This window comes from Bos taurus, chromosome 1 (assembly GCF_002263795.3).
Source record: "Bos taurus isolate L1 Dominette 01449 registration number 42190680 breed Hereford chromosome 1, ARS-UCD2.0, whole genome shotgun sequence".
In the NCBI taxonomy this organism is placed as follows: Eukaryota; Metazoa; Chordata; class Mammalia; order Artiodactyla; family Bovidae; genus Bos; species Bos taurus.
The window spans coordinates 89,191,036-89,211,587 of NC_037328.1; the positions used below are offsets into that span (position 1 = coordinate 89,191,036).

The 20,552-nt window shown below is 39.8% G+C and overlaps 1 non-coding gene across 1 annotated transcript; it reads left to right on the top strand.

Annotated features, from left to right (window-relative positions):
- Positions 1–1,276: 1,276 nt before the first annotated feature.
- LOC112448298 (U6 spliceosomal RNA) lies at positions 1,277–1,379 on the top strand. The gene has a single exon (XR_003036665.1). It is a non-coding gene; the product is annotated as a U6 spliceosomal RNA (small nuclear RNA).
- The last annotated feature ends 19,173 nt before the right edge of the window (positions 1,380–20,552 follow it).

Below are 20,552 nucleotides of genomic sequence, written 5' to 3' on the forward strand. Positions count from 1 at the left end.
TGAAAGTCTGTATCTATATTTTTAAAAATTTTAATTGTATATTTAACTTACCCTTTTATATATTAATACTATCTATCATATATCTATCTCTTTCCATTCATTCATCTATCCCAGCATCTTCCTTGTGAATTAAAACAAAGGATGATATTTGGTTACTTAGGAATACTATGCTTGCCTGTATTAATGCCAGTGTCAGCATCAGGCAACTCACAGAGGATTTGAGATAGAGTCATATACTGAACATCTAAGGCAATACAGAAATAACACTCCTTGTGATGAAAAGGAGTTCCACACGTCTTTAAAAGGCAGATGAATGATTATGTTCCATATGATCTAATAAAAACATTTACATCTGTTAAACATATATGTTTTATAAATTCTGGCAGAACCAAATACAATTCAAAAACAGTTATATTAGTATATAATTGCCTTATTTTCTGATGCATATTGTGTGCTATTATTTCAGAAAACATTCCAGGCAAAATCATATTTATCTTAGATAAATATATCCTGTATATTTTCAATACACTGAGACAAGTTACCACAATAATTTAAAAACCACATATGGTTGAGAAAAATGCCAAAGGGGAAATTAATTTTGATTTTGGTGGTGTGTTTCCTGAGCTGGAACCAAATCCTGAATTGCTGGTGGCATTCACACCTCTTCATTACTGCCATTAGCAATTCTTTATCTACTTCTGGAGTCTATAAAAGCTTAGTGTATCAGAGAGAGGCCAAATTCATATATAACTCCTGATACTGTATTATGAAAATGATTCATTAATAAGCAACACGCAGACCTCTCTGAACTGTGGAGTCCAAATCAATTCATAGAAGACATTTCTCAATCTTTTCTCTTTTCAGGTTCTCTTATTTTGAATATATTCACAGTAAAATCATGGCTATTGTAATTTTATAGCATGTTTCAAGCTGAGAACATGGTGTCAACTTACTTATCATATAATCATATTCTGCATTCTGATTCTCAGGTGGCTTTCACATTTTTTTGATTGAGAGCAACTATAAGAAATGCAACTAAAAGCAACGAGTTTATATCCTCACATAGTACACATGCCACCCTCCTTTGCAACAAACATGCATAGATACAGAAACAAATATTTGAAATAATACATTGACTTATTATTACAAATTTTAGTTGTATTTTCTTCTATTCTGTGTCTTTGTAAAATACTGGTCATCAAGTAAATTGACTTAATATTCCACCAACCTGCAGCTAGAAAAAACTGCCTTATTGGTGCTTCTCAAAACTACTTGGAGTTCTGAGTTTGGCAACAGTACACTAAAACTGCAACAACCAGAGATTAGCATGGTGCCTGGGCAAGGATGACAAACAAATTTGTAAAGAATTTCATATTTTTTAAAAGTCATTTCGGGAAGTGTCCAATCATGGATGGATGGACAAGCAAAATATTACACACACAAACAACTTAGAAAATAATTCAGCCTTTAACAGGAAGAAAATGCTGGCTCATACTACAACATGAAGGACTATGGGAAACATGCTAAATTGAATAAGCCAGTCACAAAAGAACAAATACTGTATGATTCTGCCTGTATAAAATAACTAGAGTAACCAAATTCATAGTGGCTGGAAATGGAATAATAGCTGCCCAGGGGCTGGGAGAAGGGCAAATGAAGGTATAGAGTTTCAGTTCTGCAAGATGAGAAGAGTTCTAGATATGGATGGTAAAATGTTTGCATCAAAATGTGAATGTGCTTAATACCAGTAAATTTTACATTTAAAAATTGTTAAAATGGTAAGTTTTATGTGTATTTTACCACAGTTACAAAAAAGTCACTAGAAAAAACAAACTTTACTGATATACTTCAGATTTTTTGACTCAGAGGTGGGACCCTGTATCTGGGAATTTTTAAGAGCTATCTGGGTAAATTTGATGGAAATCACTGCTTTAGGGTATAACTATGACTTTCCCTCCCAACACTACATCCTTTTGCCATTTCTCTGAAAGAAACAAAAGTATGTGGTGAGGTCCTGCAGATCCTAACTCACTCTGGATCAGTATACTTTTTAAAGGATTCAAATCTTTTCAGGTGGGAAACTAGTTTTAGAGTGTGCAATTACAGATATGATTTAGAGAATGTGATTACAGTTCCCTTTTCATTATAGGGGACTGGAATGCAAAAGTAGGAAGTCAAGAAACACCTGGAGTAACAGGCAAATTTGGCCTTGGAGTACAGAATAAAGTAGGTCAACGGCTAATAGAGTTTTGCCAAGAGAACACATTGATCATAGCAAACACCCTCTTGCAACAACACAAGAGAAGACGCTACACGTGAACATCACCAGATGGTCAATACTGAAATCAGATTGATTATATTCTTTGCAGCTAAAGACGGAGAAGCTCTATAGAGTCAGCAAAAGCAAGACCGGGGGCTGACGGTGGCTCAGATAATGACCTCTTTATTGCCAAATTCAGATTTAAATTGAAAAAGTAGGAAAAACCACTAGACCATTCAGGTATCAGTTAATTTCAGTTCAGTGGCTCAGTCATGTCTGACTCGTTGCAATCCCAAGAACTGCAGCACTCCAGGCCTCCCTATCCATCACCAACTCCCAGAGTTTACTCGAACTCATGTCCATAGAGTCAGTGATGTCGTCCAACCATCTCACCCTGTGTCATCCCCTTCTACTCCTGCCTTCAATCTTTCCAGCATCAGAGTCTTTTAAATGAGTCAGTTCTTCGCATAAGGAGGCCAAAGTATTGGAGTTTCAGCTTCAGCATCAGTCCTTCCAATGAATATTCAGGATTGATTTCCTTTAGGAGGGACTGGTTGGATCTCCTTGCAGTTCAAGGGACTCTCAAGAGTCTTCTCCAAAACCATAGTTGAAAAGCATCAGTTCTTAGACATTCACCATTCCTTATAGTCCAACTCTCACATCCATACATGACTACTGGAAAAACCATAGCCTTGATTAGATGGCAACAACTATTACTTTGTTGGCAAAGTAATGTCTCTGCTTTTTAATATGCTGTCCAGGATCATCATAGCTTTACTTCCAAGGAGTAAGCATCTTTCATGGTTTCAGTCACCATCTCCATGATTTTGCAGCCCCCACCAAAATAAAGTCTGTCACTGTTTCCATTGTTTCTCCATCTATTTGCCATGAAATGATGGGACCATAGGCCATGATCTTAGTTTTCTGAATGTTGAGCTTTAAGCTCATCAAGAGATAGGAATACCAGATTAAAATTCAACAAAAGATAGGAATACCAGACCACCTGATCTGCCTCTTGAGAAATCTGTATGCAGGTCAGGAAGCAACAGTTAGAACAGGACATGGAACAATAGACTGGTTCCAAATTGGAAAGGAATACATCAAGGCTGTATATTGTCACCCTGCTTATTTAACTTATATGCAGAATACACCAAGAGAAACTCTAGGCAAGATGAAGCACAAGCTGGAATCATGTTTGCCAGGAGAAATATCAATAACCTTAGATATGCAGATGACACCACCCTTATGGCAGGAAGTGAAGAAGAACTAAAGAGCCTCTTGATGAAAGTGAAAGAAGAGAGTGAAAAAGTTAGCTTAAAATTCAACATTCAGAAAACTAAGATCATGGCTTGTGGTCCCATCACTTAATGGCAAATAGATAGGGAAACAGTGGAAACAGTGTCAGAGTTTATTTTTGGGGCTCCAAAATCACTGCAGATGGTAACTGAAGCCATGTAATTAAAAGATGCTTACTCCTTGGAAGAAGAGTTTTGACCAACCTGGACAGCATATTCAAAAGCAGAGACATTACTCTGCCAACAAATGTCCATCTAATCAAGGCTATGGTTTTTCCAGTAGTCATGTATGGATGTGAGAGTTGGACTATAAAGAAAGCTGAGTGTCAAAGAATTGATGCTTTTGAACTGTGGTGTTGAAGAAGATTCTTGAGAGTCCCTTGGACTGCAAGGAGATCCAACCAGTCTATCCTAAAGGAGATCAGCCCTGATTATTCATTAGTAGGACTGATGTTGAAGCTGAAACTCCAATACTTTGGCCACCTGATGTGAAGAACTGACTCATTGGAAAAGACTCTGATGCTGGGAAAGATTGAAGGTGGGAGGAGAAGGGAATAACAGAGGATGAGATGTTTGGATGGCATCACCAACTCAATGAACATGAGTTTGAGTAAACTTCAGGAGTTGGTGATGGATAGGGAGGCCTGGCATGCTGCAGTCCATGGGGGTCACAAAGAGTCGGACTGATTGAATAACTGAACTGAACTGAACTGATTACAGATATGGACACTGAGTATAGAGAAAGAACCTTTTCTGGAGGAGACAAAAATTAATATTAAACTAAAACACACAATGGACTGGTTCCAAATTGGGAAATAGTATGTCAAGGTTGTATATTGTCATCCTGTTTATTTTACTGATTTGCAGAGTACATCATGCAAAATGCCTGGCTGAATGAGACACAAGTTGGAATCAAGTTTGCAGAGAAAAATATCAGTAACCTTAGGTATGCAGATTATAACACCCTTATGGCAGAAAGCAAAGAGGAACTGAAGAGCCTCTTGATGAAAGTGAAAGAGAAGCGTGAAAATGTTGCCTTAAAACTCAACATGTAAAAAAAAAAAAACTCAACATGTAAAAATCTAAGATCGTGGCATCCGGTCCCCTCACTTCATGGCAAATAGATGCGGAAACAATGAAAAAAATGACAGACTGTATTTTGGGAGGCTGCAAAATCACTGCAGATTGTGGCTGCAGCCATGAAATTAAAAGATGCTTGCTCTGTGAAAGAAAAGCTATGACCAACCCATACTGCATGTTAAAAAGCAGAGATGTTACTTTGCCAACAAAGTCCATCTAGTCAAAGCTATGGTTTTTCCAGTAATCATGTATGGATGTGAGAGTTGGAATATAAAGAAAACTGAGAGCCAAACAATTGATGATTTTGAACTGGAGAAGTTGGAGAAGACTCTTGACAGTTCCTTGGACTGCAAGGAAATCAAACCAGTAAATTCTAAAGGAAATTAGTCCTGAATGTTCATTGGAAGGACTGATACTGAAGCTGAAGCTCCAATACTTTGGCCACGTGATGCAGAAAACTGACTCATTGAAAAAGGCCCTGATGCAGGAAAAGATCATAGGCAGGAGGAGAATGGGATGACAGAGGATGAGATGGTTGGATGGCATCATCGACTGAATGGACATGAATTTGAGCAAGCTCCACGATTTGGTGATATACTGGGAAGCCTGATGTGCTGCAGTCCATGGGGTCACAAAGAGTTGGACTCAACTGAGCGACTGAACTTAACTAAAAACACACAAAGTCGAGTGCTGGTTCTCTTCCTCGCAGACATAGTAAGGGTCTCCTCTTCAGCTATTGTCTTATTCCATGTGGGTTGCTCTAATACAAGAGATGAGGTGTCTTATAAAACAATAGTTATTTTTCACAGTTCTGGAGGCTACAAAGTCTGATATCATGGTGCCAGCAGATTTTATGTCTGGTGAGAGCCTGCTTCCCAGACTAAATCTTTTTGCAAATCTCATATGGCTACAGGGGTGAGGGATCATTCTAAGTTTTGCTTTGTTTTAATATGGGGTTTCCCTCATAGTTCAGTCGGTAAAGAATTTGCCTGCTATGCAGGAGACCCGGGTTCCATCCTTGGGTTGGAAAGATACCCTGGAGAAGGAAATGGAAACCCACTCCAGTATTTGTGCCTGGAGAATGCCATGGACAGAGAAGCCTGGCAGGCTACAGTCCATGGGATCGCAAGAGTCAGACACTACTTAGCAACCAAACCACTACCACCAGTAAGGGTACTAATCCCATTCTTGAGGGCTTTACCCTCATGCCCTAATAACCTTCCAAAGACCTCACCTCTAAATAGTACTAGAATTGGTCATTACAATTTGACATATGAATTTTGGGAAGACACAATCAGAACATAGCAGCTATCTTTTTCGTGTGTGTTTTATATACCAGTCCTGTACATACATGAGCTCATATAACATGCCAATGTTCCAATTAGGATTTATATGTTTATTTTATTGATGAGGAAACAGAGGCTCAAAGAGATCAATACCTTGTCTAATGTCAGAAAGCCCATACTTGGTGGAATCTATGTCTTTCTGGACCCCCAAAACTTTAACCTTTTCAACACTATCCTCCTTCTCTGCACAAATTTATTCCATTTTTTCCACGGCACAGTGGACGAGACCTCATTATTGTCATTTTAAAAATAAGAAAAGAACCTCAGGGAGATGACTTTATGAAGGTCACACTGGAAGCCTTCTACATTTTGATTTGATTTTCACCTATAAAACAGAGCTATTTTACCTCTGAGAAATATATTGAAGAAACCAAATAAAATTGAATGTCATAAAAATAATGCAAGAGTAAAATCTTGATTAATAAGAAAGTCCCAGGCAGCTATAGTTAATTGAAGGTTAACTAGAGGCTTCTTTTTGTTTTAACCTTTAATGCCGAAGATCCTTTCAAAACAGATTGAGCCAAATCCTAGTTTATGTTTAGTGTAATGAACACAGTTAAATCTTTTTTTGAATGTTTTTTTTAAACTTCTATATATCCTTGTAGATGAGATCATACAGAATATTGATTTGAGTTTTTATTGATGCCAGGAAAAAATGAAAAATGGCTCTTTTGACCAAGTCTTTAATACGACCTTGTATGGTCTTTCTTTAAAATAAAGCACCAAAACAGTTCCAGGTCTAATTTGTTTCTTTGTATCTACTGTTTTTGTTGTTGTTGTTGTTGTTGTTGGGGGGGGAGGTGCTAGGTGGGGGGAGAGTGTTTTTATTTTGTTTTTGAGACTGATTCAAAGAAGTTAGTCTGTATAAGACAATTATACATTGAATCGTACTTTAAGTTTCTCTCCAAATGGAATTTTAGGCTGAAGAACCAGTGCCATTTTTTCTATTATATATTCTCTTATATCAAGGAAAAGATGTATTTAAAACGTCTATTGATTGTTCAAGATAATAAAAATCTGTAAGCTTCCTCATTTATTAGGAAAAATAGAAAAGTGCTGTTTTCTCAGAGACCAGAGAAGTCCCAGTTTGAACAGCTGACCTCAATCTCCCTTTGCCCAGACTGACAGCCATCAGCCTTCCCTCTATTCACCATCCATTGTTTTTACTATTTTCATTAACATACATTTATTGAACTAGAGGGATGAATAATATGACACGGGAAGGAGTGATGACATAATCAAAGAGATATACACTGGAAATGGCTACTACAATTGCTTTTGATGTCCTTATTGGCTGTTTGACACCAGACTTATAGATTAGTAAAACATGTATGAAATAGATTTCACAGTTCAGTGATTCTCAAATGGATACTAAAATATTTTAGAAACACTTACTGTGTCACAAGACTATAGTTTAAAAGTCTAACCAAACATTTTCCGTTAAGAAATGTCCCCTACATTGGATTATTATAGAGCACTCTGTCTAAGCACTAGATCGGAAGTCTCTTTGTGACCCAATTCTGATAAGGTAGTCTCCCCTTCCTTGCCGGCCAGATGGTGCTAGTGGTAAAGAACCTGCCTGTCAGTGCAGGAGATGCCAAAGATGGGGGTGGATCCCTTGATGGGGAAGATCCTCTGGAGGAGGGCATGGCAATTCACTTCAGTATTCTTGCTTGGAGAATCCCATGGACAGTCTAGTGGGCTACAGTCTATGGGGTCACAAAGAGTTGGACATGACTGAAGTGACTTAGCCTGCACACACGTAGGCAGCTGAATTCTCCTGACGTCATATTGTATTTGTCTTGACTGAATCTTTCATTCTAGATATAGTCTTAACAGGCCTCCCTGATGGCTCAGATGGCACAGCATCTGACTGCAATGTAGGACGTGGGGTTTGACCCCTGGGTCACAAAATCCCCTGGAGAAGGGAATGGCAACCCACTCCAGCGTTCTTGCCTGGAGAATTCCATGGACAGAGGAGCCTGGCGGGCTAGGCTCCTCTGTCCAAGGGCAGAGGATCCTTGGGGTCACAAAGAGTCAGACACGACGGAGCAACTAAGTCTCACACATAGTCTTAACACTCTAAAGAAAAACCATAAAGCCAAGATGTGGTAGAATTTATAGGATGGTTGGGTATGCTGGCTACTAATTGACCATGTTTACAGAAGAATTTTATTTTCAATTATTTAGAAAATTTGCTTTCTTTGCTTAAAAAGATGCCACAAAACAGTATCTAACCTTCTTCTTAAAACTACTGGTGATTGGTTTCTACCCAAAGAGCCCTAAATAATTGTATATCCAGATTGTTTATAACAAGATACATCTGTTATAAACAAGATACATCTAAATAAAGCTTGAGTGTGCATTCCTAAGGATATTCAGACACTGCATAGACTAAATAATCAATAATATCCCTTCAACTCTAAAAATGCAGAACCCTTTCTATGAGCCTACATTCAGAACATTCTTAGAAATTACTTCTCTGGAACATTTTGAAGACTAGAAATGACCTTGTCAAGAAGAGGTTGCTCACACTTATATTCTTTGGTTGATGGTTCTTTTAGAGAAGCTGTTTTTGCTATAACAGAAGTAGACCTTAAGTGTGACTATAGAAATTCTGGTGGTAACTTAGTCCCAGCATTTTGTATGGAAGCTGTTGTAATCAGGGAGTCCACTAAAGAGGCAGTGATAGAGTCTGGGTGTCAAAAAAAAAGCTGAAGGCTGTCTCAGCCAGTGTGAAATGTAACCTAAACTTCTATGCAAACAATCTTCTTAGAGAAGGAGCAGGATTGCCATCATTTTTCCTCTCCATAGTCATCTCAGGCTTCCTGTTGCAATCCAAAATCTCTTCTTTTGGGTTGGGCTTAAGGTTTACCTGAGTCTCTCATTCAGTTCAGTTCAGTTCAGCTGCTCAGACGTGTCCAACTCTTGTGCGACCCCATGAATCACAGCATGCCAGGCCTTCCTGTCTATCACCAGCTCCCGGAGTTCACTCAGACTCATGTCCATTGAGTCAGTGATGCCATCCAGCCATCTCATCCTCTGTCGTCCCCTTCTCCTCCTGCCCCCAATCCCTCCCAGCATCAGAGTCTTTCCTAATGAGTCAACTCTTTGCATGAGGTGGCCAGGGTACTGGAGTTTCAGCTTTAGCATCATTCCTTCCAAAGAAATCCCAGGGCTGATCTCCTTCAGAATGGACTGGTTGGATCTCCTTGCAGTCCAAGGGACTCTCAAGAGTCTTCTCCAACACCACAGTTCAAAAGCATCAATTCTTTCGGTGCTCAGCTTTCTTCACAGTCCAACTCTCACATCCATACATGACCACTGGAAAAACCACAGCCTTGACTAGACGAACCTTTGTTGTCAAAGTAATGTCTCTGCTTTTTAATATGCTATCTAGGTTGGTCATAACTTTCCTTCCAAGGAGTAAGCGTCTGTTAATTTCATGGCTGCAGTCACCATCTGCAGTGATTTTGGAGCCCAAAAAAATAAAGTCTGACACTGTTTCCACTGTTTCCCCATCTATTTCCCATGAAGTGATGGGACCGGATGCCATGATCTTCGTTTTCTGAACGTTGAGCTTTAAGTCAACTTTTTCACTCTCCACTTTCACTTTCATAAAGAGGTTCTTTAGATCTTCTTCACTTTCTGCCATAAGGGTAGTGTCATCTGCATATCTGAGGTTATTGATATTTCTCCTGGCAATCTTGATTCCAGCTTGTGCTTCTTCCAGCCCAGCGTTTCTCATGATATACTCTGCATATAAGTTAAATAAGAAAGGTGACAATATACAGCCTTGATGTACTCCTTTTCTTATTTGGAACCAGAGGAGCTATTCCACGTTCAAGGTCAGGAGGGGCAGCGGTGAGGAGATACCCCTTGTCCAAGGTAAGGAGCAGTGGCTGTGCTTTGCTGGAGCAGCCGTGAAAAGATACCCCACGTCCGAGGTAAGAGAAACCCAAGTAAGATGGTAGGTGTCGCAAGAGGCATCAGAAGGCAGACACACTGAAACCACAATCAGAGAAAACTAGTCAATCTAATCACACTAGGATCACAGCCTGGTCTAACTCAATGAAACTAAGCCATGCCCATGGGGCCACCCAAGATGGGTGGGTCATGGTGGAGAGGTCTGACAGAATGTGGTCCACTGGAGAAGGGAATGGCAAACCACTTCAGTATTCTTGCCTTGAGAACCCAATGAACAGTATGAAAAGGCAAAATGAGAGGATACTGAAAGAGAAACTCCCCAGGTCAGTAGGTGCTCAATATGCTACTGGAGATCAGTGGAGAAATAACTCCAGAAAGAATGAAGGGATGGAGCCAAAGCAAAAACAGTACCCAGCTGTGGATCTGACTGGTGATAGAAGCAAGGTCCCATGCTGTAAAGAGCAATATTGCATAGGAACCTGGAATGTCAGGTCCATGAATCAAGGCAAATTGGAAGTGGTCAAACAGGAGATGGCAAGAGTGAACATCGACATTCTAGGAATCAGCGAACTAAAATGGACTGGAATGGGTGAATTTAACTCAGATGACCCTTATATCTACTACTGCGGGCAGGAATCCCTTAGAAGAAATGGAGTAGCCATCATGGTCAACAAAAGAGTCTGAAATGCAGTACTTGGATGCAATCTCAAAAACGACAGAATGATCTCTGTTCGTTTCCAAGGCAAACCATTCAATATCACAGTAATCCAAGTCTATGCCCCAACCAATAATGCTGAAGAAGCTGAAGTTGAATGGTTCTATGAAGACCTACAAGACCTTTTAGAACTAACACCCAAAAAAGATGTCCTTTTCATTATAGGGGACTGGAATGCAAAAGTAGGAATTCAAGAAACACCTGGAGTAACAGGCAAATTTGGCCTTGGAATATGGAATGAAGCAAGACAAAGGCTAATAGAGTTTTGAAGACAACAACTTCTTCCAACAACACAACAGAAGACTCTACAAATGGACATCACCAGACAGTCAACACCGAAATCAGATTGATTCTATTCTTTGCAGTCAAAGATGGAGAAGCTCTATACAGTCAGCAAAAACAAGACTGGGAGCTGACTATGGCTCAGATCATGAGCTCCTTATTGCCAAATTCAGACTGAAATTGAAGAAAGTAGGGAAAACCACTAGACCATTCAGGTATGACCTAAATCAAATCCCTTATGATTATACAGTGGAAGTGAGAAACAGATTTAAGGGCCTACATCTGATAGAGTGCCTGATGAACTATGGAATGAGGTTCGTGACATTGTACAAGAAACAGGGATCAAGACCATCCATTCCCATGGAAAAGAAATGCAAAAAAGCAAAATGGCTGTCTGGGGAGGCCTTACAAATAGCTGTGAAAAGAAGAGAAGTGAAAAGCAAAGGAGAAAAGGAAAGATATAAGCATCTGAATGCAGAGTTTCAAAGAATAGCAAGGAGAGATAAGAAAGCCTTCCTCAGCGATCAATGCAAAGAAATAGAGGAAAACAACAGAATGGGAAAGACTAGAGATCTCTTCAAGAAAATTAGAGATACCAAGGGAACATTTCATACAAAGATGGGCTCGATAAAGGACAGAAATGGTATGGACCTAATAGAAGCTGAGTCTCTCATTACAATATTTAAAAACTGTGTGGGAGATGTCAAATGACCTAGCAGAAAAATCTACAACCAGGCACCTAATTCAAACAGGTTTGAAAGACACAGGATTCACATTCCTAACATTTTGCCTATAAAATCAATTGCCTTCTACGTTTAGTTGTGAAGAGTTAACAAATCCATGTAAAACCCAAAACTTACATTTTTCAGCAGAAAATCTGGCTCCACGTTTGTGAGAGTTATTTATGCTATTAAGAGGGCTAAATGTCACTTATATTTATCACCACATTTGTAGAGCTGGATATCAGATATCTTAATCTTCAGAGTTGTTATATTTTGTGGTTGGAGACATATTCTACCAAACCACCCCTTTTTCTAATACTTGCCAAGGTGATGACAGAGAGAGAGAGTTGTCTAACCTGATAAAATTTCATTTCCCAAATTATTCTAACTCGTCTAAATTAGTCTGAATCAGCATCTATCTTTCCTGCTTTTTTCCATCTGTTCTCTTTTCACACTTGCCTAATTTATCATTTGATTGATACCCTGGCTATCTACCGTATTGTTCAAAAGAGAATGCTATGCTAAGTCACTTCAGTCGTGTCCGACTCTGTGTGACCCCATAGACAGCAGCCCACCAGGCTCCCCCGTCCCTGGGATTCTCCAGGCAAGAACACTGGAGTGGGTTGCCATTTCCTTCTCCAATACATGAAAGTGAAAAGTGAAAGTGAAGTCGCTTAGTCGTGTCCGACTCTCAGCGACCCCATGGACTGCAGCCTACCAGGCTCCTCCATCCATGGGATTTTCCAGGCAAGAGTACTAGAGTGGGGTGCCATTGCCTTCTCCGTCAAAAGAGAAAGAAAACATTATATCTTTAAATTTATAATAAAATAGACTTAAATAATTATAAACTTAGTGTCCTTCCTAATCCACAGCCTATGAAAGGCTTCCTCTACATTTACCACTGGCCAGTTGCTGCATAGTTCCCAGGTGCCTCAGATAGTAAAGAATCTGTCTACAATGCAGGAGATCTTGGTTCATTTCTTGGGTTGGGAAAAGCCCCTGGAGAAGGAAATGGCAACCCACTCTAGTATTCTCCTGGAAAAACCCATGGACAGAGGAGCCTGGTGGGCTGCAGTCCTTGGGGTTGCAAAGAGTCAGACAAGACTGAGTGACTCACACTTGACTTTCCTTTCCCACTAGTAAGACAGTAAAATAAAAGTGGGGTACAAGCTCAAGGAACAGGCTAGGGAAATAGTGCAAGCATGCTTGTAAATTTTGTTATGCACTCCCACTGTACTGGCATTGGCCGAAAGCTTACTTTTCCTGGAAGATGTTGAAAGATGCAGAACAGCACTCCTTCTCTAACCCTGAGAAAAGCCATATAATAAACAAAATAATCATTTTTCTTGAGCTCCTTAGAGAGCTGAGGTCATAAAACAATCAAGTAAACTGAATTCTAAATAAGGACAAGCCTTCTCCCAAAAGAGCCAGGCCACACAAACTTATTTACCTTAGGAAGAGTATTGGACATATAACAACAAGTGCATAAAAAGAAATCAGCTAAAGTTTAACAAATGCTTAGCACCCCATGTGTGACCCCATGCTTCAGTTAAGATAGCTGGTAGACATAGGGGAAGTTCACACTCATTCACACTCTCTTTTCTACAGGCTTCCATCAGATACTTCCAGAAAAAATGGAGGCAGGGCAAATGAGGTGGAGCTTTGCACAGGTATGAGGGAAGTGAACAACAGCTGCTAATGACCAGGGTAAAGCTAAGCCTACTTCCCTGAAGTGTTCTTTGTTACAAAACAAAAGCCTTCATCTGCCAGGGAAGGGATATAAACTCCCTCCTCTTAGGGAACAGCAGAGATGCAATACTTCTGTTGTTGTTTAGTTGCTTAGTCATGTCTGACTCTGCAACCCCATGGACTGTAGCCAGCCAGGCATCTTGTTCATGTGATTTCGCAGGCAAGAATACTGGAGTGGGTTGCAATTTGCTTCCCCAGTGGGTATTCTGGACCCAGGGATTGGACCTGTATCTCCTGCATTGGCAGGAGGATTCTTTACCGCTGTTCAGAACCACCAGGGAAGCCACATTGCTTCTGAGGTAGAAGTCAAACCTGTCTGCCTCTGGGAAAGAGACAGGGGAGCCTATCCTCCTGAGGACACAGCCAGAGACCCATCGTGCTGAGATAGAAGTAGAAGCAAATCTCCTCCTCCTTGAACCTAGCATCCTACACTCTTCAAAAAACAGATCTGCTATTATTGCAGGAAAGGTGAAACACCTCTGCTGAAGAACACCCAAAAAAGGATCAGGGATGGAAAAAAAGCCCAACTTTAGAGGCTCAGACACACAAACCTGCCTAAACTGACCAGGAAAGTAAAAGTGCCCCACCTCCATGAGAAATCTAGCTGTGAATAATAAGCACAAAGTACCACTGGACTGGAGCTTGGAGAAAAATGCCCTCTGTGGCACAGCTCTGCAGGGACCATCAAAACCTGAGGACAGAATGTGAACTCTGGGAAAGATCTTTCAGCTTCCCAGGCACCAAACTAAGTACTAGCTAATGGAAGTCAAACACTGGAAGACCAGAAGCCTATGATATACGAGAAGCAGCTCCACCAAGCTCAGCTCAGCTCAGCTACAGAATCCACTTCCCCCACCAAAAACTTTATTGAAGGAAAGAGAAGTAAAGGAGGGCAGGGGGGCTTTACCATTTACTTCATAAATGCTATTTATCTCAGATTCTGTAGCTCTTTTTTACAACGTTAATCATTCTAACTTGTCTAACTCAGTGAAACTATGAGCTATGTCGTGTAGGGCCACCCAAGACAGATGGATCATGGTGGAGAGTTCTGACCAAACATGGCCCACTGGAGAAGGGAATGGCAAACCACTTCAGTATTCTTGTTTGAGAATCCCATGAACAGCATGAAAAGGCAAAAAGATAGTACAATGAAAGATGAACTCCACAGGTCAGTAGGTGCCCAATATGCTACTGGAGAAGAGTGGAGAAATACCTCCAGAAAGAATGAAGAGATGGAGCCAAAGCAAAAACAACACCCAGTTGTCGATGTGACTGGTGACGGTAATAAAGTCTGATGTTGCAAAGAGCAATACTGCATAAAAACCTGGAAGGTTAGGCCCATGAATCAAGTTGGAAGTGGTCAAACAAGAGATGGCAAGAGTGAATATCAACATTTTAGGAATCAGTGAACTAAAATGAACCAGAATGGGCGAGTTTAATTTAGATGACCATTACACCTATTACTGTGGTAAGAATCCCTTAGAAGAAATGGAGTAGCCCTCATACTCAACAGGAGTTCAAAATGCAGTAACTGGGTGCCATCTCAATACTGACAGAATGATCTCTGCTTATTTCCAAGGCAAACCATTCAATATCACAGTAATTCAAGTCTATGCCCCGACCAGTAATGTTGAAGAAACTGAAGTTGAACAGTTCTATGAAGAACTTCTAGAACTAGCACTCAAAAAAAGATGCCCTTTTCATTATAGGGGACAGGAATGCAAAAGGAGGAAGTCAAGAGATACCTGGAGTAACAGGCAAGTTTGGCCTTGGAGTACAAAATGAAGCAGGGCAAAGACTAACAGAATTTGCCAAAAGAACACACTGGTCAATAGGAAACACCCTCTTCCAACAACACAAGAGAAGACTCTACACATGGACATCACCAGACGGTCAACACTGATCAGATTGATTATATTCTTTGCACCCAAAGATGGAGAATCTCTATACAGTCAGCAAAAACAAGACAGGGAGCTGACTGTGGCTCAGATCATGAACTCCATATTGCCAAATTCAGACTTAAATTGAAGAAGGTAGGGAAAACCACTAAACCACTCAGGTATGACCTAAATCAAATCCTTTACGATTACACATGGAAGTGACAAATAGATTCAAAGGATTAGATCTGATAGACAGAGTGTCTAATGAACTATGGACAGAGGTTCATGACATTGTACCAGAGGCAATGATCAAGACCATCCCCAAGAAAAAGAAAAGCAAAAAGGCAAAATGCTTGTCTGAGGAGGTCTTACAAATAGCTGAGAAAAGAAGAGATATGAAAGGTAAAGGAGAAAAGGAAAGATATACCCATCTGAATACAGAGTTCCAAATAATAGTAAGGAGAGATAAGAAAGCCTCCTCAGTGATCAGTGCAAAGAAATAGAGGAAAACAACAGAATGGAAAAGATTAGAGATCTCTTCAAGAAAATTAGAGATACCAAGGGATCATTTCATGCAAAGATGGGCTCAATAAAGGACAGAAATGGTAAGGACCTAACAGAAGTAGAAGATATTAAGAAGAGGTGGCAAGAATACACAGAACTATACAAAAAAGATCTTCATGACCAAGATAATCACGATGGTGTGATCACTCACCTAGAGCCAGACATCCTGGAATGTGAAGTCAAGTAGGCCTTAGGAAGCATCACTAGGAACAAAGCTAGTGGAGATGATGGAATTCCAGTCGAGCTATTTCAAATCCTAAAAGATGATGCTGTGAAAGTGCTGCACTCAATATGCCAGCAAATTTGGAAAACTGAGCTTTGGTTCCAGGACTAGAAAATGTCAGTTTTCATTACAATCCCAAAGAAAGGCAATGCCAAAAAATGTTCAAACTACCGTACAATTCCACTCATCTCACACACTTACAAAGTAATACTCAAGATTTTCTAAGCCAGTCTTCAACAGTATGTGAACTCTGAATTTCCAGATGTTCAAGCTAGATTTAGAAAAAGCAGAGGAACCAGAGATCAAATTGCCAACATCCGTTGGATCATTGAAAAAGCAAGAGAGTTCCAGAAAAACATCTACTTCTGCTTTATTGACTATGCCAAAACCCTTGACTGTGTGGATCACAACAAATTGTGGAAAATTATGAAAGAGATGGGAATACCAGACCACCTGACCTGCCTCCTGAGAAATCTGTATGCAGGTCAAGAAGCAACAGTTAGAACTGGACATGGAACAACAGACTGGTTCCAAATTGGGAAAAGAGTACATCAAGGCTGTATATTGTCACCCTGTTTATTTAACTTATATGCAGAGTACATCATGGGAAATGCCAGGCTGGATGAAGCACAAGCTGGAATCAAGATTGCTGGGAGAAATATCAATAATGTCAGATACGCAAATGACACCACCCTTATGGCAGAAAGCAAAGAAGAACCCAAGAGCCTCTCCATGAAAGTGAAAGAGGAGAGTGAAAAAGTTGGCTTAAAACTCAACATTCAGAAAACTAAGATCACAGCATCCAGTCCCATCACTTCATGGCAAATAAATGGGGAGACAATGGAAGTAGAGAGACTTTATTTTGGGGGGCTCCAAAAATCACTGCAGATGGTGACTGCAGCCTTGAAATTAAAAGATGCTTGCTCTTTGGAAGAAAAGCTATGGTCAACCTATCCAGCATATTAAAAAGCAGAGACATTATTTTGCCAACAAAGGTCTGTCTAGTCAAAGCTATGGTTTTTCCAGTAGTCGTGTATGCATGTGAGAGTTGGACTATAAAGAAAACTGAGCAACAAAGAATTGATGCTTTTGAACTGTTGTGTTGGAGAAGACTGTTGAGAGTCTCTTGGACTGGAAAGAGATCCAACTAGTCCATCCTAAAGGACATCAACCCTGATATTCATTGGAAGGACTGATATTGAAGCTGAAACTCCAATATTTTGGCCACCTGATACAAAAAACTGACTCATTGGAAAAGACTTTGTTGCAGGGAAAGATTGAAGGCAGGAGGAGAAGGGGACGGCAGAGGATGAGAAGGTTGGACGGCATCACTGACTCAAAGGATATGAGTCTGAGTAAGCTTTAGGAGTTGGTGATAGACAGGGAAGCCTGGCGTGCTGTGGTCCATAGAGTTGCAAAGAGTCGGACATGAATGAGCAACTGAACTGAACTGAACTAAATCATTCAGTCAAAAACTGTAAGGCACACAATGATTCAAGAAAATTCCATTTTCAATAGTTAAAGCAATTAAGAAAATCAGAGGAATTACTTGGATATCTGAACAATCAGGTGGATAATAGTCATGATTAATATATTAAAGTATCTAGCAGAAGAAATAAATCACATACAGGAACAGATAAAATTTAGGGAGAGAAAGAAGTTATGTTTAAAAGGTTGAGAGCATGCTAGTGAAAAAGAAAAAACAATCAAAGGTAAAGATTTCCTTCTCTGTACTTATCAGAAGACTTGATACTACTGAAAAATAGCCAGTGAATGAGAAGATAGGTTAAAAAAATCCAAAATGAAAAGTAAATAGATATGAAAGAGAGAGAGAGGGAAAATAAATAAAGAAAAAAGTGCAAGAAGAAAGGAAAGGAGGAGGGAGGAAGGGAAGGAAAGAAGAAAAGAAAAAGAGAGAGAGAGAGAACAGGGCAACCAAGAACCATGATCAATATCAACAATATCAATTGACCTAATATGCATGTATCACAGATCATCTCCCAAAAGAAGACAGAGAGAGTGTGATAGAGTACATATTTAAAGAGGTAATGGTTGGGAAATTTTCAAAATTAAAGGAAGTAAACAAACCACAGATCTAAGATTCAGAAGTGTCTGAAGATTTACGTGTGTGTGTGTGTGTGTGTGTGTATACACTCTTGCCTGGAGAATACCAGGGACAGCGGAGCCTGGTGGACTGCCATCTATGGGGTTGCACAGAGTCAGACACGACTGAAGCGACTTAGCAGCATATATATATCAGATCAGATCAGTCGCTCAGTCATGTCCGACTCTTTGCGACCCCATGAATCGAAGCACGCCAGGCCTCCCTGTCCATCACCAACTCCCGGAGTTCACCCAGACCCACATCCATTGAGTCAGTGATGCCATCCAGCCATCTCATCCTCTGGCATCCCCTTCTCCTCCTGCCCCCAATCCCTCCCAGCATCAGAGTCTTTTCCAATGGGTCAACTCTTCGCATGAGGTGGCCAAAGGACTGGAGTTTCAGCTTTAGCATCATTCCTTCCAAAGAAATCCCAGGGCTGATCTCCTTCAGAATGGACTGGTTGGATCTCCTTGCAGTCCAAGGGACTCTCAAGAGTCTTCTCCAACACCACAGTTCAAAAGCATCAATTCTTCAGCACTCAGCCTTCTTTATAGTCCAACTCTCACATCCATACATGACCACAGGAAAAACCATAGCCTTGACTAGACGAACATTTGTTGACAAAGTAATGTCTCTGCTTTTGAATATGCTATCTAGGTTGGTCATAACTTTCCTTCCAAGGAGTAAGTGTCTTTTAATTTCATGGCTGCAGTCACCATCTGCAGTGATTTTGGAGCCCAGAAAAATAAAGTCTGTTTATTTATTTCTGTTTCTCCATCCGATCCCATGAAGTGATGGGACTGGATGCCATGATCTTCGTTTTCTGAATGTTGAGCTTTAAGCCAACTTTTTCACTCTCCACTTTCACTTTCATCAAGAGGCTTTTGAGTTCCTCTTCACTTTCTGCCATAAGGGTGGTGTCATCTGCATATCTAAGGTTATTGATATTTCTCCCAGCAATCTTGATTCCAGCTTGTATTTCTTCCAGTCCAGCTAACTGCTTAAACTACCCCCAGAAAGAAAAGAAAATACCTTGAAGGCAGATAAAAGGGGAACATTACATGTAAAGAAACAAAGATAAGAATACAACAAAGAAGAAAGCAATGGAGTAACATCTTAAAAGCCTTTAAAGATATAGAAATTGTCAACCCATGATTGTATACCAAATAAAGTTATCTTTCTGAAGTAAAGACAAATTTTTTTTTTCTTTTCATACCAACAACTGCAGAGAGAATTCTTTGCCAGAAGACCTGTGCTAGAAGCATTAAAGTAAGTTCTTTAGGCAGAAGGTTTAGTACTATAAAAAACTAGATTTATACAAAATAAAGTGAAAGTGAAAGTTGCTCAGTCCTGTCTGACTCTTGGTGACCCCATGGACTATACATTTCACGGAATTCTCCAGGCCAGAATACTGGAATGGGTAGCCATTCCCTTCTCCAGGGGATCTTCCCTTCCCAGGGATCAAACCCAGGTGTCCCACATTGCAGGCAGATTCTTTATCAGTTGAGCCACAAGGGGAGCCCACAAAGTAAAATGGAATACTAAAAATGGTAAAAATGAGTATAAATATAAAACACTTTTTATCTTACTCACTTTAGAAGAGTTGAAGATAACTGACAAGGTAGCCAAGAATACTCAGTGGGAAAAGGATAGTATCTGAAATAAATGGTGTTGAGAAAACTATATGCACATGCACAATTATTTGAATTATTACTGTAATTCATATGCAGATATTGGACCCCTTTCATAAACCATTCACAAAAACTAACTTGAAATAGGTTAAAGACTTAAATATAAGACCTGAAATCTTAAAACTCCCAGAAGGAAACACAGGGAAAAATGCTTCTCAAAGTACATCTTGGCAAAAATTTTTCTGATATTACAAAAAGCACAAGCCACAAAAGCAAAAATAAATATGTGGGACTACATACATCAAACTAGAAAGCTTCTGCACAGAAAAGAAACAATCAACAAAATAAAAACAAAAAGACAAACTAAGCAATGAAAGATAGTATCTACAAACCATCTAGCTGATAAAGGGTTAATATCCAAAGTGTATAGGAAACTCAGACAACTAAATAGTAAACAAACAAACAAAACAACAATAATCCAGTTACAAAACAGGCAGAGGAACTAAATAGGCATTTTTCCAAAGAATATATACAAATTAACAACAAGTATGTGAGGAAATGTTCAAAATCACTAATTATCAGGGAAATGTGAATTAAAACCACAATGAGATATTATCTCATACTTTTTAGAACAGCAATTATCAGAAACAAAAGAGATAAGTGTTGCTGAGGATGTAGAGAAAAAGGAACCCTTGTGCACTGTTGTGGGAATGTAAATTGGTAGAGCCACTGTGGAAAGCAGTATGAAGGTTCTTCAGATAATTAAAAATAGAA